The 20,747-nt window shown below is 35.9% G+C and overlaps 1 pseudogene; it reads right to left on the bottom strand.

Annotated features, from left to right (window-relative positions):
- Window positions 1–325: 325 nt before the first annotated feature.
- LOC148946455 (uncharacterized) lies at window positions 326–7,463 on the bottom strand (annotated as a pseudogene).
- Between the last annotated feature and the right edge of the window lie 13,284 nt (window positions 7,464–20,747).

The following is a 20,747-nucleotide window of genomic DNA, read 5'->3' as shown; positions in this document are numbered from 1 at the left end:
CTGTAAAGGTCTTCTTATTAATATAAATTGAAACTACAACACATTCATTTGTTGAAACATCATAATGTAAATCTGCTTTCAGCGTATTTTTAACAAAGATTGCTGCGCTTTAAAATTTTTTCTAAGGATCAAATTTAGAAAAACACCGGTAATTTGGTGGTACCGAGGAGACTTTTAAATTTTTATTCACGTATGGCTCTTGAACTAAAATAACATCTGGTTTAATTATCTCAATATTTTTATACAATTCTAATAAAGCTACATACGAGTGTTGTAAATTAATCTGAAGAACTGATAAATTATTTACTTGTGATGCGCTATGCATTTAAATTGTGTAGTCGATATTTTTTAATTGATCAGTTATTTCTCGAGCGATTGGACAGTTTTTATAGTCGTATGATGGATGTGGTTCACTTTTGACCTGTCGTTTATAGCATGAGCTACAACACGGACGGCTAGTGAAAGATTTAGTACAGTCATTGTAATTACGGTTGCCCATGCACCAAGAGCACGTCAAATCACCCCATGCAGTCAGATTTCTTGTGTCCAAAAAGGCAACAATTGGTGCTTCGTATAAGGTTGATATAGTCCTCACAGTATAGGCGTAAAAATCCAAAATTGAGGCCTCCTCTTTTTAAAATTTCTGCTCTGATCTTTGGGCTCATTTCTAATATTACGCTACAGCTTTTTCCTTTTTCCACAATAGTAACCACTTCTAAGGTTTCTCCAGTAGTAACAAGATTTATAAGATCTGAATTACTTTGTCCTATAAACTCTTTGCACTCTGATTTACTTTTAAATGAAAATTAACTCACAAGCATTCTTGGCAGGAGTTTTTTCACTTCCCTCGGAGTATATTTTAGTGCTGCTGAATTTTCATTGAAAACTCAAAGAGCTTTTTTCAAATCTTGTTTTGAAGTAAGTTCAACAATAATTTTACCTTCTTGGCCTTGTATGATTTTTTTAGCCGAGAATTTGCTTATATCTCATTTGATTATTTTGCTAATATCTTGCACAATTTTAGCTGGGGGTTCCTCTTTTTTTATATGATAAATACCCTCATTACTACTAGGCTCAAGAATGATACTAAAGGTTTCAGGAGCTTTCACAACGCTAGAGTATGGTCTACGATTCCCAGAGGAGCCACTGTGTCTTTATTTTCCAATTTTTTCTGTAATTTAATTATATTTTGGAGATTAACATTCTCGTTGCGCAGGAGATTTGCGTTTTCTTCTAATAGCTGATGACATATGAACTGAACTCGCTCACTAATTTCAAATGCATAGTCCCTACCTCCTGGAATTTTTTTAACCTTGCTCAAAATTCCTTTTAGGACACTAATAGCGTAGCAATACCTGTTTCATTTTCTACACCTAACTGCACAGGGGTCTCATTAATAGTTGTACTATCTGATATATTTTCCATCATTAAAACACTAGTAAAATCCATTCATGGCTATGAATATCCGTAAAACGAGACCCGAACACAATTTACATCCTTTTCACCAGATGTTTACAGAACGGGTATCTGAACTAGACTCGATACATATGATATCGGAAGTTTCAAGTCTGTAGAACTTCCAACTGAGTCACCTCTTAGCTTAGCCCATGGGAATAGCCAAGATTTGGAGTAGGCGATTTTGATGAATCTTGTAAAGTGAATTCAGGCACGCAAACATAAATAAGCGGCACTTTTTGCGCAAGAATTCCTGCCCACTAAATAAGTTAACCTTATGCCCGTACCAAACAGTTATTTTTGTCCAACTGTTCTCTACTAATACTAAGTCTTTTTAAATTTTGTCAGATTACTCTCCCAGATAGAAAAGCCGCTGTTCTACGTTTCTATCTTTTCTAGTTTTAAAAATTATGCCTTTAACATTGAGACTTATTGGTCAGTCAAGGAATTTATGTTTGAAAGTTGAACAATGTTCAAATCGAGAAATTACGAACGGCGAACGTAATTGGCGCTGTAGTCGCGCGTAATTTTGATTTTATTGACAAGTATGACTATAATGTGGCACGGGCATAAGGTTAACTTATTTAGTGGGCAGAAATTCTTGCGCAAAAAGTGCCGCTTTTTTCATGTTTGCGTGCCTGAATTCACTTTACAAAATTTCATCAAAATCGTCTACTCAAGATCTTGGCTATGCCCACGGGCTAAGGTAAGATGTGACTCAGTTGGAAGTTCTACAGACTTGAAGCTTCCGATATCATATATATCTTCCAGCATTTTCCAGAAGTTTCTCCACATTTGCTGCAGTAGCAAACAATTTTCTATTTAATCTTCTGTTTCTCATTTTGTGCGTTTACGTTTTCTAAGCCATTTCTTCTGAAGAGTACAGGTGAATACGCAGATACGACAAAAAATCCTCTATTAAAAACGCATAACTGATACGTGAATTACGCTTTCAACAATAATTCCCAGAGAAGGAAAATAAAAATACACACATTTCCAAATAATAGAAAAAGAACATAAAAAACACAATATATCGTCCATTAGATGGCGGTGTTTGTTGAAAGATGGAGATATCCTTATCCATAGGAATTTCACACAGGAAAGACATTTTCATTTCAGTCTGGAAAATTTTAATAGCTATTGCGAAGTCTGGCTGATTTGACCAGTCAATTTCTACGTACTTTTCATCACCTACTAGGAATAGGCTATTATTTTTGATGCTGCTACCATTTAAAGCCAATATGTGCTTAAGCACTCTTTTAATATCATAAGAAGACGCTGTTGACAATTTCCCATTTGATTTAGCAGAAAATTCATTTGCTTCTTGTCTTGATTTAGGATGCTGCAGTACAGTCATGCAAAGGCATTTGCTCCGTGAATGTTCAATAGGCCTACAGTTATAAGGTTTTAGTATTTGATCCAGTTGACACAGCCTAAGTTTATCTATATCAACAAATTCGTGTTTATCTGTCACAGATATTTCACATAGGAAAGGCGATATTTCCGGCCTTTCTATGGCTTCATAAACTTTTGGTGCTAATTTGTTGTTAGGTTGACAGGATTTTTGCCAGATTATATTTATGTACCTTCCATCTCCTATATAAAATTGTGATGTCTTGCAGATATTTTTCTTTTTTTTCTAATAATCTCTGAAATATGTAGTTGAAGTCTTCTATTGAAACTTTATTACCTTTTACTATATTGCCTTTTACTGTTTTACAGTATTTTTCAGCTTCTTCTTTTGATTTCGGATGTTTTAGCACTGTTATACAAGAGCATCTTCCCTGGCTATTACCAATGCAATTATAAGGGTATTATATATCCCAAACATTACATAGTCCCGGGGAAGATTTTCTCAAGTACTTCAGATCATCCTTTTATGTCAAATTTACAAACAAAAGGCAGAAAGTCATCCTTGTTCGCTGAATCTTCACTAAAATCACCTAGTCTTCGATTGCTGGGTTTCGACAAGTCAACAACCATAGATTTGCTTTCTTACAAATCGAGTCTTTTATAGTTTCTTATAGTTTTATTAATTGGATTTTTACTGCTTAGATGTTCAAAGAAAATTTCAATAAGCAAATTTGAACCCGTAAGTACACCGTTTTCTTCTTTGCAAATTTTGCTTGTTTCCTTTTTTGTGACATTCCATAGAAAAACGCTTTTACAACGGCATATTCTTTTTGGGTTACCAATGCATTCATAGGAGATTGCTCCTTCTTTATCCTTGAAATTTTTCAGTAAAACAGTGACATTGAAGTACTCTATATTATTTTACAAATTGTGTCAGCAAACCTTCTTTCTTTTGTTTCTGATTTTTCCATTTAAGTTCTCACAAAATTAAGTTGCTACTCTATATGTTTTCTTGTTCAAGTTTGTATCACAATAACAGACACTGTTTGGATTTCCTTTAAAATTAATCGAATCTTGGAATTGGGGGTTTCGACACTTTTTCAATTCCTCAATCATATCTTTACAATTAACTGGTAATTGTGCTATTGAAATCACCCTAGCGGAAAAGCGTATTTAGGAGAATAAAAGTACCCCACCTTTAGCAACAAGGAAAATCATTTTCACTGGGAAGCAGCGACGTGTCTCCTTTTCTCTGTTTTTTTCTTGTGTGCCAAGACTCATTCTTAGAGTAGGCGAAATTTTTATTGTAATACATATATCAAAATAATCCAGTGCTTGTGACGGGATTCAATAAGTCTGAAGTTATCTATGAAAGACACAATTTACATATAAATAAGAAACAAGCCAAGAAACTAGCAAAAATTGGGGAATATTGATGAATTACATCGACATAAATATAAAAATACTAAATTTGTTTTTCTCTGAAGCTATACAGAACCTACAGTCATTTCTATTCGTCTTCTCTTTCAATTCTATCCTGTTCTAGTGGAGTGGGTTGATCTCTGGCAGTGTGGGGCTTGGGGTTCAATCTCAGTGGCTAAAATATTGGGCCAGAGGCTTGCTACCTGTCCCTGTAAAAAAGTTGCATCCTCTAGAACGTTGAGAAAGTCGACATAAATATGTCATCAGTAGTTCTGGAGAATATGTATCACTTTTTTTATGTTGCTTTTTACTTTCGTTTGATTTCATAGCCTTATGATGTCACCAATTTATATCATGAAGAACAAAATTTTCTTTGACACAAGTACTTTTGAGCCTTCTAATTTGTTATCAGAAATTTCAAAAGTTCCAAAATTATTCTATGTGATACAAGAAACAAGTAATTATAAATTTTAAGAAAATAAACAAAGCACAAAATCTTATAAAATTAGAGTTTTCAGGTTAAGTTTTAGGTATGAAAAGTGATCAGTAAGTAATGAAAATTGTTCTAAATTTCATAATAGTCTTATCTATTTTTGGATTAACGCCAGTTGTTGGTAAAGATACGCTTGAGGAATTGAAAAAATGTGGAAACCCCCAATTCCAAGATTCGACTAATTGTAAGAGAAATCCAAACAGTGTGTGTTATTGTGATATAAACTTGAACAAGAAAACATATAGAGTAGCAACTTAGTTTTGTTACAACTTAAATGGAAAAATCAGAAACAAAAGCAAGAAGGTTTGCAGAGACAACTTGTAAGATAATATAGAATAGTTCAATGTCACCGATTTACTGATAAATTGCAAGGATAAAGAAGGAGCAATCACCTATAAATGCATTGGTAACCCAAAAAGAATATGCCGTTGTAAAAGTTTTTTTTTATGGAATATCAAAAGAAAGGAAGCAAGCAAAATTTGTAAAGAAGAAAACGGTGTACTTACGGGTTCAAATTTGCTTATTGATATTTTCTTTGAACATCTAAGCAGCAAAAATCCAATTAATAAAACTATAAGAAACTATAAAAGACTCAATTTGGAAGAAAACAAATCCACGGATGTTGACTGGTCGAAACCCAAAAATCGAAGACTAGCTGATTTAAGTGAAGATTCAGCAAACAAGAATGACTTTATGCCTTTTGTTTGTAAATTTGACATAAAGGATCACCTGAAGGCCTCTTTTAATAACCATAAGCGTTGCTCCTGTTGTGCAGAAGAGCATGAATCGTCGCGCGATTCCCCGTGCCAGGCTACCCCTAAATGTGCTATTTGTAACGACAATCATGTTTTATTTTCTCTAAAAGGCCGAATCCTTCGTAATGCTGTAACTAAACTCTCTAGTCAGCTAAGAAAATGACTATTAAAATCGAATTTTCTATATGTTCATTCAAAATTAACGGAACGAAGGATTAGGATGATTTTTTTAACCAAAAACTATATAATTTCGACATTTTGTTTCTACAAGAACATCTTTGCCTTTGGTGAGTTTGAACTCCCTTCGCCGGAGTAAAGAACACTTGGTTTTCGCTAGAAGTACCCGAAAAAATTCCGGAAGACCTTCAGGCGGGCTGGCCTGCCTATTAAAACATAAACTATTCCCGCTATCCCCTGTGTGTTATCGTGAATGTGATTATTTCATTGCAATCCGTTTTGCTAACCTAGTTCTCATTAATGTATACCTCCCTTGCGACCAAAAACCCTTTTCCTCTCTAACAAAGTATACTAAAGCATGTGCATCGCTAAAGACCCTTCTTTTTAGTGTTGAGAGTAATGGACTCGATTGGATCCTGCTAGGCGATATGAAATGTGATATAAACTCTACCTCAACACGGACTGATTTATTTTTGATTTGCTACCTAATGGCTATCGGGTTCTGGATAAAAATCCATCCCATTCATATATACATAATAGCGGTTCATTGTCTGATATTGATCACTGTGTTGTTTTTTCTGGTGTTTCTATTAGCGGTATTCACATTGACCAGGATGAACTTGATTATGACCATTTTCCCCTTTCAGCCACTGTCACCATCAATACGACTCGGGCTTAACAGACCTTATGTACTAATTACAAAAAGTGGATAACCAAAAGAGACTGGAATATAGCGGACTGGCCTCTATATCTATCAACCCTTGCTCTTCTTTTGTCTACGATTAAAGTTACATTTAATTTACTCTGTACCAGTGTTATATCCCCACAAGCTCGAGTTCAGCTCAATATATATTACAGCCAGATTGTTTCCTGCATGAAAAAAGCTGAAGAAGTGGCTGTCCCGCTTTGTCGTTTTAAGCTTAAGACTAGAGGTTCAATATGGAAATCTGAACCTGATTTAAAAATTGCGAAAAATCGTGCAAAATTCTGGCATAGAATTTGGGTAGCGTGTTGCCGCCCTTTTAGGGGTCACCTTTTAGAAATTAAACAGAAAAAGAAGTTGGAGTTTAAATATTATCTTTGCAAAGTAAGGTACAATGGTGTGGAATTTCCGAAGACCTCTAGTCAGTGGAAACAAGTGATTATTGTTGCCAAATTTGATTCACCTAATGCCGATCGGATCCCTAATGCCTCTTGGATTAATCATTATAATAAGATTTTTAATATTATGAATTATGCGGTTTAATCTCAGTTTGCTAGCCTCTGTTCTTATGTATTACCAGCGAGAATTTACCAAGGTCATGTGCCTCCCGTTTCTGCTGACCGTGTGATTCGCTGTGTTAAGAATTTAAAATCTAAATCATGTGATATAGGTGATACTAGTGTGTTTAACCTTCATATTGATTCGAAAGAATTGATTTATCATTTGCAGTTATTATTTAAAATTTGTCTATGTACGTCTTTGGTACCTGACTATTTTTTTGTGCGGGAGTGCCACTTCGATTCTTAAACGTGGGAAAGATCCGACTAATTGCGCATCAAATAGAATTAATATGGTAGCCTGTTCACTGAGCAAAGTTTTTGAATATATCCTGCTTCCTGAAATTCTTCTAAAAGTTGATTATGTGTCCAATCAATTTGGGTTTAAACCAAATATAGGATGCCAACATGCGCATTGAATTCTTACTTCTTTTTTAGTTCAAGCACAAAAAGATATTTCAAGCACAAGTTAGATATTTCAAAATCTTTTGACTCGGGTTGTCACCGCCAACTATGGTATTCTCTTACCCTGTTTGGAGTGAATTCATCTGTTGTACTGTGTCCTTTGTTTTTGATATGCAAATTCATATGTTCGACTTCGGTCAGGAGAGATCTTTTTTGGTTATATTCCTAGTCGGTCTTGACTTGTTCTGTCACCATACCTTTTTAATGCTTGTTTATACCCTGTGCTTTCTCGTATTTTTCCGTCGTGTTTTACGGGTCTAACTAATTTATCTTATATTGCTTATGCAGATGATTTCTTACTTATTAGCCGTTCAAAATTCACACTAGCTAAGTCTACCCAGTTCGTTTCTAAGCTTTTTGAGAAAATTGGCCTCGTGCTTAATGCTGAAAAATGTGAGTATTTAATTTTCAATTCTAAAAACCCAAGTAGTGATTTGAGTTGTAGTTATTTTTCAGTTAAGCTGGTTCCTGCGTTGTGTTGGCTCGGGATTAGTATTTGCACTTCTTTTTCAGCTATCAGTGCTAGTGCACTTGCAGATATTAAGAATAAGCTTAAAGCAGCTTATGCTAAAATTGTCCCAAATCGTGGCCGACATTCTCGTAAGGCATTGGCTAAACTCTATTCATCATATTGCGACCATTCCATTCTTTGTCTAGCAGGTTTGCACCCATTTTTTAATACTAGTGATATGCAGGATATTGGAGTTTTGTATTTCCGCTGTTGTAAATATCTTTTGTATTTGCCTCGTTGGTATAGAAACCGTAAGATTATTCGAATGTTTAATTTAACTCATATATTGACGTCATATAATAAGTTGGACTCCCAAGTTAAAAGATGAGGCCTCTTGTGCGATTGTTCTGATTTGCTGTTGTAGTTCTTTATATTGATATTGTTTTGCATGTGTTTTGTTATGTATGTCTTTTCCTTTTATTTTCTTTTGTTACTCCACTTTTTTATAATGTTAGTGAGTCAAAAATTAATTAATTAATTACAAAATCATTGTGTATATTAGCTATTGCTTGTTTCATATTAGCATTATAACATATCGAATTTTTCTTAGACTTATTTAAACGAATTTTAAATATATTATTTGGTGCACTAGTCAAATTAAATTCATCCAGTTTTGAAAACTTTCTTTAATAATTTTCTCCTTCTTGCACCATTTATCAATAAGTAAATTTAAGTCATTATTTCACCCAATAAGAATACTTGCTGGCCTTATAGTGTAGGAAAGACGGAATTTAGACCCCATTTTCATTGTATTCTGAAGATCAAGTTGCTTTTTAATGGACAAATCACCTGTTACAACAGGTTCGTAAGTTTGATTTACATATCGTAAAAAATATTCGAAATTATAAACAGGTTTCCAATTACTCTCCTTGTCGAGTTTCTTAAGTATTAAATTATAATTAAAAATCATTTGCCCTATGTTTTTTGAGAATTTATTTGTTAAAATCGGACTATCCCTATACATGAAATTACTTGGAAGGGCATTTTTAACTTTCGCTGGTTTAAGATTCCGGTAAAGTTAATATCTTCTATTTGTTTACTGCTAAAATTTACCGATTAATATAATTTCTTATCCTTTTTAACATTCTTATCAAATTTATTATAGTTTTAAATAAATTTTGTCTTAGCTAAAATGAAAACTGCATCAGAAGTTAATTAAGTTTTAGGATTACACGTTGTAATATTTTTTGCAGTCCAGAATAATTTTATTAAGTTATTCCTGATAACTTATTTAAAGATTTTATTTTACTAGCCATACCATTAGTATCAAATATCTGACATAAATCTATTAAAATCAGAACAAATTTTCTATTATTTTTCCCATGTCCTCTTGATCGTAAATTTAAAACAATCAACGCCATAATAGGAGAAATATCATAAAAGACTACCCTTCAGTTCTCGTAAAAAGCCAGATAACAAGAATTATTAAAAGAGAGGACTGTAATTGACACCACTATTTTCCCATGACCACACTGCCTTTTTTATGACGAAATCAATGAGAATTCCAAATAGGGATAGGTCCTTTTATTAGACAGTGAAACGGAAATATAAAACAAAGACTCTAAATATTTTGATGACACAGTCGGTCATCATCATCAGTAGAGTTACTAACATATCAAAATTAAAACAAACTGCTTTTATACTAAACAAACTAATCACTTCCGGGTCAAAGCAAGTTACCAGTCCATTGACGTAAAAAGTTCACTAACTGTTCTTGAATTTTTTATACTGCGTTGAGTAAAGGTGGTACAATTTTCTTCGAAATTGCAGGTCAAAGCAGGTTACCGGTCCATTGACTCAGAAAGTTCACTAACTGTTCTTGAATCTTGTAATACTGCGTTTAATATTCTTCTAATTAAAAATTAGCTTTATAAGTTAATGGACGGGTAACTTACTTTGACCCGGAAGTGATTATTTTGTTAGTATAAAAGCAGTTGGTTTTAATTTTGATATGTTAGTAACTCGACTGATGATTATGACCGACTGTGTCATCGAAATATTTAGAGTCTTTGTTTTATATTTGCGTTTCACTGTCTAATAAAAGGACCTATCCCTATTTGGAATTCTTATTGATTTCGTAATTGACACCCAAGATAATATATATGTAATTATCTAATTTAGTAACGAAAAAGAAAAGTTAATTAAGTAACCTTAGGAATGGCCAAAAACATGTCAAATACAGATATAAAATCCTTAAGCTCTCCAAAAATGAGCATATATCTAAAAGCTAAAGGCAATTCGTAACGAAACCACAAAACAAACAAAAACTATGGAATGGCAAAGATTGAATTTTAAAAGTAGTTTGAGATAGCCCATTAGCCAGGGAATATTAAGACCCAAGTAGTAAGTATCTCATGGGAATTTAAGGTACTTTTGCCATACATTAAGTAGATTACAGATTTGCACACCTAATTACATAAAAAATGCCTAACGAAGGACCACCAATCCAAAAATACCCCTATAGAACACATATAATCTAAAATCTTCATTTGACGACCAAATTAGGGAAATGGCGAAAGAGTGATTAAAGAAAGGATTGAAAAGGCGAAAGGAGTGATTAAAGTGAGTAGTGTTTTCCACTGATAATAGTAAAAAAGTTAGATTGTACATGGAAATTTTTCGCTTATTTAAGGATGCTAAATGCAGGGTCCATTAAAAAGTGTCATGAAATTACCCAGAATAGATAACAATTTGTATTCCTATCAAAACTTTATACAAATTTTACCTTATTACAGGCTATTGGCAAATAGCCTTAGACCCATACACTAAACGTAGAGCAGTAGTGATCCAGAATGACGAAAGAAAACTTGTGCTCGATAGTATGCATTAAGTCAATTTTTAGAACTGAATTTTGCTCTGCAACATAATGAGCCTGAGAAACAAACAACCTCTGTATAAAGAACAGAAACCGATATATTATTTTATTTATTCGATAAAATTTCATTCACTGAGAAAATAGAAGAACATATAAATGAACTTAGAAAGATATTAGGAAAATATGCAAGAACAGGTTTGGTATTGAAACATTAAAAAACTACAAGTAGTAGTTCCAATACTAGTTTTCTTTGAACATCTGATAGATCAAGGTAATAATTCACGTAAACCAGCTAAGTTCATAACTATAAAACCATTTTTGTCATTTACGACTCAAAAGAGCTATAATCATTCTATAGACTACTATGGTATTTTAGGCACTACGTCAAAACTGTACTACGATAACTAAGCGCTTAACTGATCATTTAAAAAGATCGGGTGATTTGAATGCCCCCGAACGGCATAGAGACTATAAAAATACTTAAGAAGGAATTAATAACGGTGCCTGTGCTTAAACTACCAAATCTTTTGCAAGACTTGCTTGCAAAGAAGTCTTGTAACGCGTCGTTACAAGGGATTGAAGCTGAACTGCTAAATATAGCCAAAGATAGACTTGAATCTATAATTCAATATGGTAGTCGTGCTTTGGCTGAAGCTGAAATAAAACACTCGAATTTTGAAAGGGAATGTTTAGCAGCGGTGGTTTACACCAAACATTTTCGCCGATTTTTTCTCGCCAAAAAGTTTGACTTCAAGCAGCCTTTGATTCGGTTGACCGTAGTTCTCACTGGCTCATACTTGAACTAATGGGACTCTCGGAGAAGTATTGCTGTCTGTTCAAGGCCCTCTATACTGATTCTAAGACCTTTGAACTTTTGTATACTGATCATAGGCAGCGCACTAGCACTGCCTAAGTAAAGAACGATGTGGGCACAATGTGTTTTTTCTCCATACCCGGGCACTTCGTGTTTAAGGAGTTGTCGTAGAAACTTCAAAAAGGGATCTTTCGATTGGAAATTGGAGTAGCTAGTGCCCTTTTTAATAGTCGAAAGTGACTGGAGGGCAACTAGCCCCCCCACGCCCGTCATTCCCCCAAACACATGTAATCAAAATTTTGAGATAGCCAATTTGTTCAGCGTAGTTGATTTCCAAATAGAAATTTTTTTTCAGGAGGACACTCCCCCTTAACCCTCAGGGCAAGGATTTTAAGTTATGCCCTGGGGGCATATAAGGTCTTTATAGAAGACATTGTCGTAGAAACTTCAAAGCAAGCTCATTCACTTGGAAATTCAAAGGGCTAGTAGCCCTTTTAATAGTTGAAAGTGATTGGAGGGCAACTACCCCCCCCCAACCCCATCATTCCCCCAAACACATCCGATCAAAATTTTGAGATAGCCATTTTATCCAGCGTAGTTGATTTCCAGATAGAAAATATGTTTTTGAGGAGGACACTCCCCCACAACCCTCAGGGCAAGGGTTTTAAATTATGCCCTGGGGGCATATAAGGTTTTTAAAGAAGACGTTGTCGTAGAAACTTCAAAAAAGCTCATTCGATTGGAAATTCAAAGGAGTAGTGCCCTTTTTAATAGTCGAAAGTGATTGGAAGGCAACTATCCCCACCCCTCACTCATCATTCCCCCAAACACATCCAATAAAAATTTTGCGATAGACATTTTGTTCAGCGTAGTTGATTTCCAGATAGAAAACATATTTTTGAGAAGGACACTGCCCCCAACCCTCAGGGCAAGGATTATAAGTTATGCCCTGGGGGCATATAAGGTTTTTATTGAAATGTTTGTGGTAGAGACTTGAAAAAGGGCTCATTCGATTTGAAATTCAAAGGGCTAGAACACTTTTTTATAGTTGAAAGTGATTTGAGGGCAACTAACCCGCCTCTCACGCCCACCTTTTCCCCAAACACATCCAATAAAAATTTTCAGTTAGCCATTTTATTCAACGTAGTTGAAAGTTTTGGAAATTAGGTCTTTAAGGATGACAACCCCTCCCCCCCCCACAGCCCTCAAGGCAAAGGTTGTAAGTTATGCCCTGCGGGCATATAAAGTTTTTATTGAAAGCGTTAACGTAGAAACTTCAAAAGGGCTCATTCAATTGGAAATTGAAAGGGCTAGTGCCTTTTTTAATAGTTGAAAGTGATTGGATAGCGACTAACGCCCCTCTCATTCCCACCATTTTCCCAGACACATCGAATTAAAATTTTGAGACATCCATTTTGTTTAATGTAGTTGAAAGTTCTGGAAATTAGGTCTTTTAGGATGATAACCCCCTCAGAGCCCTCAGTGCAAGGGTTTCAAGTTATGCCCTGGGGCAAATAAAGTTTTTATTGAAAGCGTTGTCGTAGAAACTTCAAAAGGGCTTATTCAATTGGAAATTGAAAGGGCTAGCGCCTTTTTTAATAGTTGAAAGTGATTGGATAGCGACTAACGCCCCTCTCACGCCCACCATTTTCTAAAACACATCAAATCAAAATTTTGAGATATCCATTTTGTTCAACTATTAGGTCTTTTAGGATGATAACCCCCTCAGAGCCCTCAGTGCAAGGGTTGTAAGTAATGCCCTGGGGCATATAAGGTTTATATAGAAAGTTGTTGTATAAATCATTGGCAGCGCGATCGCACTGCTTGAGTAAAGAACGGGGACACTCGAGAACGAAACAAGAAACGGGGACTAAGTAAAGAGGAGGACACTCCCCCACAAACCTCAGGGCAAGGGTTTAAGTTATGCCCTGGGGGCATATAAGAACGATGTTGGCACAATGTATTATTTATTAATTTGAACCTTTAAAGCAGGGCACTTCGTATCGAAAAAGTTGTCGTAGAAACTTTGAAAAGGGCTCATTCAATTGGAAATTGGAGTGGTTTGTCCCCTTTTTAATAGTCAAAAGTGATTGGAAGGCGACTAACACCCCTTCAACGCCCACCGATTTTTGAAAGACATCCAATCAAAAATTTGAGATACCCATCTTGCTCAGCGTAGTTAATTTCCAGATAGAAATCATGTTTTTGAGGAATGTCCCCCACAGCCCTTAGGGCAAGGGCTGTAATTTATGCCCTGGAGGCATATACGGTTTGTCTTATAGAATGTGTTTTCGTAGAAACTTCAAAAAGGCTCATTCGATTGGAAATTCAAATGGCTAGTGCCCTTTTTAATAGTCAAAAGTGATTGGAAAGCAACTAACACCCCTTCCACGCCCACCATTTCCCAAAATACATCCAATAAATATTTTGAGATAGCCATTTTGTTCCACGCAGTTCAAAGTTCTGGAAATTATAACTTAGAGCAGGACACTCCCCCCTCACTCTTCAGGGCAAGGGTTATAAGTTATGGTCTGGAGCATATAACGTTTTTATTGAAATCTTTGTCGTAGAAACTTGAAAAAGGGCTCATTCGATTGGAAATTCGAAGGGCTAGTGCCCTTTTTTTATAGTCGAAAGTGATTTGAGGGCAACTAACCCCCCTCTCACGCCCATCTTTTCTCCAAACACATCCAATCAATATCTTAGATAGCCATTTTATTCAACGTTGTTGACATTTTTGGACATTAGGTCTTTAAGGATGACAACCCCCCCCACAGCCTTCAGGGCAAGGGTTGTAAGTTATGTCTTAAGGGCATATTAGGTTTTTATTCAAAGCGTAGAAACTTCAAAAGGGCTCATTCAATTGGAAATTGAAAGGGTTAGTGCCTTTTTAATAGTTGAAAGTGATTGGAGAGCGACTAACGCCCCTCTCACGCTCAACATTTTCCAAACCTCATCCAATCAAAATTTTGAGATATCCATTTTGTTCAACTTAGTTGAAAGTTCTTGAAATTAGGTCTTTTAGGATGATGACCCCCTTAGAGCCCTCAGTGCAAGGGTTGTAAGTTATGCCCAGGGGGCATATAAGGTTTTTATAGATAGAGTTGACGTAAAACTTCAAAAGGGGCTTATTCAATTTGAAATTGAGAGGGCTAGTGCCCTTTGTAATAGTCGAAAGTGATTGGAGGGCTCTGACGCCCACCATTCCTCCAAACACATCCAATCAAAATTTTCAGATAGCTATTTTGTTCAACGTAGTAGAAAGTTAAGGAAATTAGGTCTTTGAGAATGACACCCCCAAGCACTCAGAGCAAGGGTTGTAAGTTATGCCCTGGGGGCATATAAGAGTTTTATTGAAAGTTTTGTCATAGAAACTTCAAAAGGGCTCATTTGATGGAAAATTTTAAGGGCTAGGGCCATTTTTAATAGTTGGAAGTGATTGGAGAGCGACTACCAGCCCCCTCTCATGCCCATCTTTCCCCAAACACATCCAATCAAAATTTTGAGATAGCCATTTTGTTTAACACAGTTGAAAGTTCTGGAAATTTGGTCTTAGAGGACGACAACCACCCTAACAGACCTTAAGGTAAGGGTTGTAATTTATGCCCTCGGGGCATATAAGGTGTTTATAGAAAGCGTTGTCGTTTCCAAAAGGGCTAATTCGATGGGAAATCGAAAAGTCTAGTGCCCTTTTTAATAGTCGAAAGTGATTGGAAGGCTTGACATTTTTATAGTAAAGATCGATGTGGGTATATTGTATTATTTTTTGTTGTTGTTGTTGTTTAGACCAGGGTATTTCGTATCAAAGGAGTTGTCATGGGAGCTTTGAAAAGGGCTTATTCAATTGAATATAGAAAGGGCTGATGCCCTTTTTAATAGTCGAAAGTGATTGGAGGGCATCTAATCCCCATTCCACTCCCACCCTCCCACGCCCACTCTCCCATTTTGTTTAAAAACTAAATTATGCCTGAAGATTAAATCAAAATGCACTGTGATAATGCTAATTCCCAATAAGTTATCTCAGCAGTATCCCAAAAGCGACTGAGGGTATTATGTTCAAACTTTTGGGGCTACACCTGCTCTTAAAATTTAACCAAATCAAAATAGCGTAACTGTATCCAAGCTATCGAAGAAAGTAAACAGATTTTTTTGCGAATGGTATCAAGTTTTCCATTTCAGGTCAACTAGAGGAGGTATGAAACTAAATTAAACAGTACCATTTGTGTTCAGATTTTTCAAAGGGTGTATGTTGTTAAAAATTGCTGAAAATTTTTGTCCAGCACACAAATAGCAGGCCAAACTATAAAGTCTTAAAAAACGAAAAGTTTTAAAGAGTTATTTTCTTTTTCCCTGAAAAGACTATGTCAATATAAAACAAACAGAAATTAAAAAAACTTTTTCCACAAAATAAGTTTTTCAAAGAAAAGTAAAGAACTCCATTTAGCAAAAAATGAGCAAAAATAAAATCAAATAATCTACCAAGTGTGAAACTACCACAAATCAGCATCGATAAATAAATGAAATCCAAAACAAACAGAAATTGCAATAATCAACCAAGTCAAACTCAAAACGAGGAGAAATTAACATAAGTTGGGAGCAAAATCCCTATGCTTTCCCGAGCGCAGAACAAAATTTGCACTTTATTGAAAAATACAAATGAATTTGCATTGTCAGTTTAATATACATATACTGATATTTAGTAATGAAAATATTAATATTATTTGATTTATTAAAGTTATAAAAGTAAAAACATTTATATTTTTTCAGTAAAGTGCAAATTTTGTTCTGGGCTTGGGAAGGCATAGGGGTTTTGCGCCCAACTTATGTAAATTTCTGCTCGTTTTGAGTTTGACTTGGTTAATTATTGTAATTTTTGTTTCGGGTTTCATTTATTTATCGATATTGATTTGTGGTAGTTTCACACTTGGTAGATTATTTGATTTTATTTTTGCTCATTTTTTGTTAAATGGAGTTCTTTACTTTTCTTTGAAAAATATATTTTGTGGAAAAAGTTTTTTTTAATTAATACCAAATAAACAGTCGTCGCAGACCAGTATTCGAAATAGATACCAGCGTGAGGCAAGGGTGTGCTACCACCCCTGAACTTTTCAACGCCGTGGGCGATTATATTATTAATCGAATTACAAACTGTCTCATCTTGGACTGCAGTTTGGTGATTGAGTCCTCAGTGGTTGCGACTATGCAGATGATACCGCTTTAGTATTGACCTCTGTAGCTGAGGTCAAAGAAGCCCTAACCACACTGTCGAAATAGGCATCTGAAGTTGGCCTTAAAATCGGCGGGTAAAAGACTAAGGTAAGGACCAATAATCTGGCAAAGGCAACCATGAACTTATCTGCATTCAGTCGTTGCGTTTTTTTTCGAAGTTCCGTGTTTCATGGTTCATATTCCAAGTTTCATGTTCTAGCCCAAAAACGCAGTTTTTGTCGCTTTCGTGTTCTCTGTCCATGTTCCTGGTTGAACGTCTAAAAACGCATTTCAGGAAAAGTGGCAAAATATTCAAAACTGTGGAAGCATGGGTAGGAGGAAAAATAGCAGAAAACGATCAGAGAGAAACAAGAAAGCTGCGCTGACTGCAGCCTTAATGGTTAGCACTTTCTTCTTCAAAAAGGCTGAAGAACAAATTGATATTTGGGACGAATTTCTGGAGAACAGGCAGCTCAAGATGATGCTAATCTATGACTCAGGATCAAAAGATGATGAATAAAACCAGAGAACCTTGAACAGAAAACCAGAGGTAGAATATTATATTTTTCTCAAAAACGGCTCCCCACATAGGTCATTAGTGGGTCATTCCATTCCTATGCTCTAGCTTTCAGCATATCTCATTGCATTATGCTATGTTTGGCCAGGTTAGCAGGCACGTGAATTGCTAAGGGGCAGGGGGGGCTGCCACCCCCAGACCATGGATTCCCCCCAGACCTGGGTTGGCCCACCACCAGTGGCGTATTTAGGATTTCAGTTCGTGGGGGGGGGGGGGGGCCTGTCAACAAAAATTTTCGGAAAAAAAGCCCCTTATTCAGGCGTGAGGCCGAAAATTTTTTAGAGCTTTTTTCGAATTCATTGACCATTTTAACACTACAGAAACTATTGCTAGCCAGGCATGATTTCGATCCAAGTATTCGAATTGATGAGGTCCAGCAAGCACTGTTATATCTTTGTGATTTGAAGTGTTTCTGATTTCTGTTATTGAGTTTTTACATCTAAGAAGTGAAAAGAGTCTTAACTTAAATTCTTTTTCTGTTTTTCGCAAGGGTTTGTTCCTGTTAAAAACCCCATTTCCTCTAAAAAGGCCAAGGGGAGCGCTAAGAGGAACGTCCTACTGATTGTGTGGGCCCCCTGTATCTGGCCACAAGGCCAAAGAAAATTTTAGCACTTTTTTAGCGGTTTGTTTACAGTTTTTGTCCCACTTTAAACACCCCCAGCCAGACGAAAATCCAACCCTGACGTCAATGTTGTTACAAATGATGCATAGAAAACACCTTCAATCTTGTAATAATGCACATATATGGCTCAAAAGTGCTGCTGATGCCTATTACTGACCTAACCAGTGAAAAGATGTCCACTGATGTTGTCAATTTGTCTTATTTCTTATATTTTTTTCCTGTTAAAAATCATGATTTCGAAAATTTCAGGGGGGCTGGGCCCCCAGGCCCCCCCCCCTAAATACGCCACTGCCCACCACCCTATGTTCAGAAGTCATCTTACTTATTCAAACAATGGTATGATTGAAGAAAAATGCAAGAGAAATAGGAACTTCTTAATGCTAAATTTAAATTTTTTTGCCGCTTTGAAGCATAATACAGCTCTTTAGGATTAATTATTTCCTAAAAAGTGTGTGTTAGAGGCAGATCCAAAGAAAAATACAAGTCTCAGTGCATTTCTCAGAGTTTTATGGCGCTTTGTGCCAGAAGGTGCTGTTCTAGGCCATTCAAGAACAAAGAAAACAAGATTTTGGGGATTTTTACAGATCAGTGTTGTATCCTACATCTCTCTAAGATGTAACACAAGAGATCTTTTTTTCTTTGTCCTTGTCATGTATGGTTAGTGTGGCTTCAAACCTCATCTAGGCCATTCACTCATTTTATTTTATAAGCAAATAAAGAAAAATGAAATTTCTTAATTCTGAACTTGTAAAAATTTTAGACCCTTCACTGCACAATATTTGCTTCATGTTTTAGCTTCTCTAAAATAAGTGTTTAAGAGATGCTACTATAAGGAATATTATACTTTTTAGCGATATATTTCAAAATTTCGGCCGCTTCGCGGCAGAAATTATTTTCTCAGACTATTCACTAACCCTGTAATATAAATTTTCACCACTTCAAACTTTATTATAGAATTTAGTTTGCATATTTTATTTTTTTTCTGCACATTTTTGTAGTCCTCCCAAAGGAAAAGGAGTAGTGACACCCTTGGCTACAACTAGAAATATTTAAGACAAACAATGTACTTTTATATGTTAACCCCCCCCTTCTCGAAATCCTGGATCTGCCACTATTTCTAAGTCGTAAATATAAGAAGACTTGTCCAATTTTGCGCCGCGATGCGGCAATAATTTTGGAAGTTTGCCCCCTCAATGGTTGAGAACATTGTTGGCCAACAATGAAACCTCAAAAATGGTTTAAATACCTTTTTTCACTTCAAATTCAATAGTATACCGGTAAATTCTAACCTTATCAAAACAACAACTTTCTTTTATAGTTTAAAAATGTTCAGAAAAATTTAAAATTTTCTTATTTCCTTGCTCAAACTCACAAAAGACAAGACATTTGTTGCTCCTTTTGACCAACAATATATGGTATGTGTCATAAAATCTTTGTTGAATATGACAAAAAGATTGGTGATCAATCAAGTCACAGAAGAATCTAGATAGAAAAGCAATATCCACTTGCATTTACATGCATTCCATTTCCATTGTTTAAACCATGCCCTGGTGAAGGCCTCCAAACTGGACGTAATCCAAATGCTGTTAGGGTATTTGCAAGAAGTAGTTGTCTTTTTTTCCTCTTCCCCCAAACGAACTGAGTCTTTAGCTTCTGCTACACACGAAAAAAAAAGTTGCTTTGTTATTCCGACACTGTTGAAAGGCATGATAGCGTGATTACTTTTCTGGAGTTCTTTATCGCTGTTGTATAGTCGAGAGTTTCGTCAAGTCCAGCTCAGCCCATTTTTTTTTTTTTTTTTTGTAGTAGACTAGTAAAAAATAAGCTCAGTAAACAGCTTACACATGAACCATCGTAGGCAAAGGGCACTGTGACAGTAATAGACTGGGTTGCTAGTAAATTTCTGAACTTCCGGTAGCTTTGAGCTGGTTCCCCCCCCCCCCCGCCTCCAAACCAAAATCCTAAATACGCCACTGCTTCTTACCTTATATTTTCTGTTTCAGAAACATGTACAACTCAGTGGCTTTGCTGAACAAACTGTTCCTCATATGACTGACCGAAGATTCAGAGAGCATTTTCGTCTTAGCAGGAAGTCTTTCCAGATACTGAAGAATATCTTATTAGAAGAAGACTTGACAAAAAGTCTGTTCCCATACGAGTCCCTTAATTCTTATGGAAAATCATCTAAAAACCCAGTGAGCTTCGAAAAAGCACTTTTGATTACATTGTGGTACCTCGGAAACTCTGCATCAATGAGAGGTGTGGGGGTAATATTTGGTATAGCTAAATCCACAGTTCATAAATATGTGCATTTAATCTGCAGGATACTCACTTCAACGACATCCAAAGTGATTCTGTGGCCAAAAACCCACAATGATCTGATGAAGACAGAAAGAGAGTTTTTCGATCAGTGTTCTATACCTGGTGTGATAGGTGCTGTTGATGGTTGCCATATTCGCATCCTCTGTGGTGATCTCTCACAGCAGAAAGCCTATACTAACCGAAAAGGTTACCGTAGTATGTTACTACAAGGCACTTGCAATGCCCGCAAAACGTTTACAAATATTATGTGTGGATATCCAGGGTCCTGCCATGATGCGAGAGTTTTCAGGAACAGTTTTTTAAGACAAGTCATTTTGGGAAACCCAGCTCAGCTAATCCCAAGGGACAAACGAATCTTGGTGGATTCTGCCTATCCTCTTACTAGTGAAGTCCTGACTCCATACAAAGGGATTGGGAATCTGACAAGAAGACAAAAAAACTTTAATTTCAAGCATTCCTGTGGTAGGATTTGTATTGAATATACTTTTGTCCTACTAA

The sequence above is a fragment of the Artemia sp. Qi Xiang Cuo genome, chromosome 12 (assembly GCF_049724085.1).
Source record: "Artemia sp. Qi Xiang Cuo chromosome 12, ASM4972408v1, whole genome shotgun sequence".
NCBI lineage: Eukaryota > Metazoa > Arthropoda > Branchiopoda > Anostraca > Artemiidae > Artemia > Artemia sp. Qi Xiang Cuo.
The sequence above is the reverse complement of the archived record's forward strand: the minus strand, read 5'-3'. Positions and strand labels throughout refer to the sequence as shown.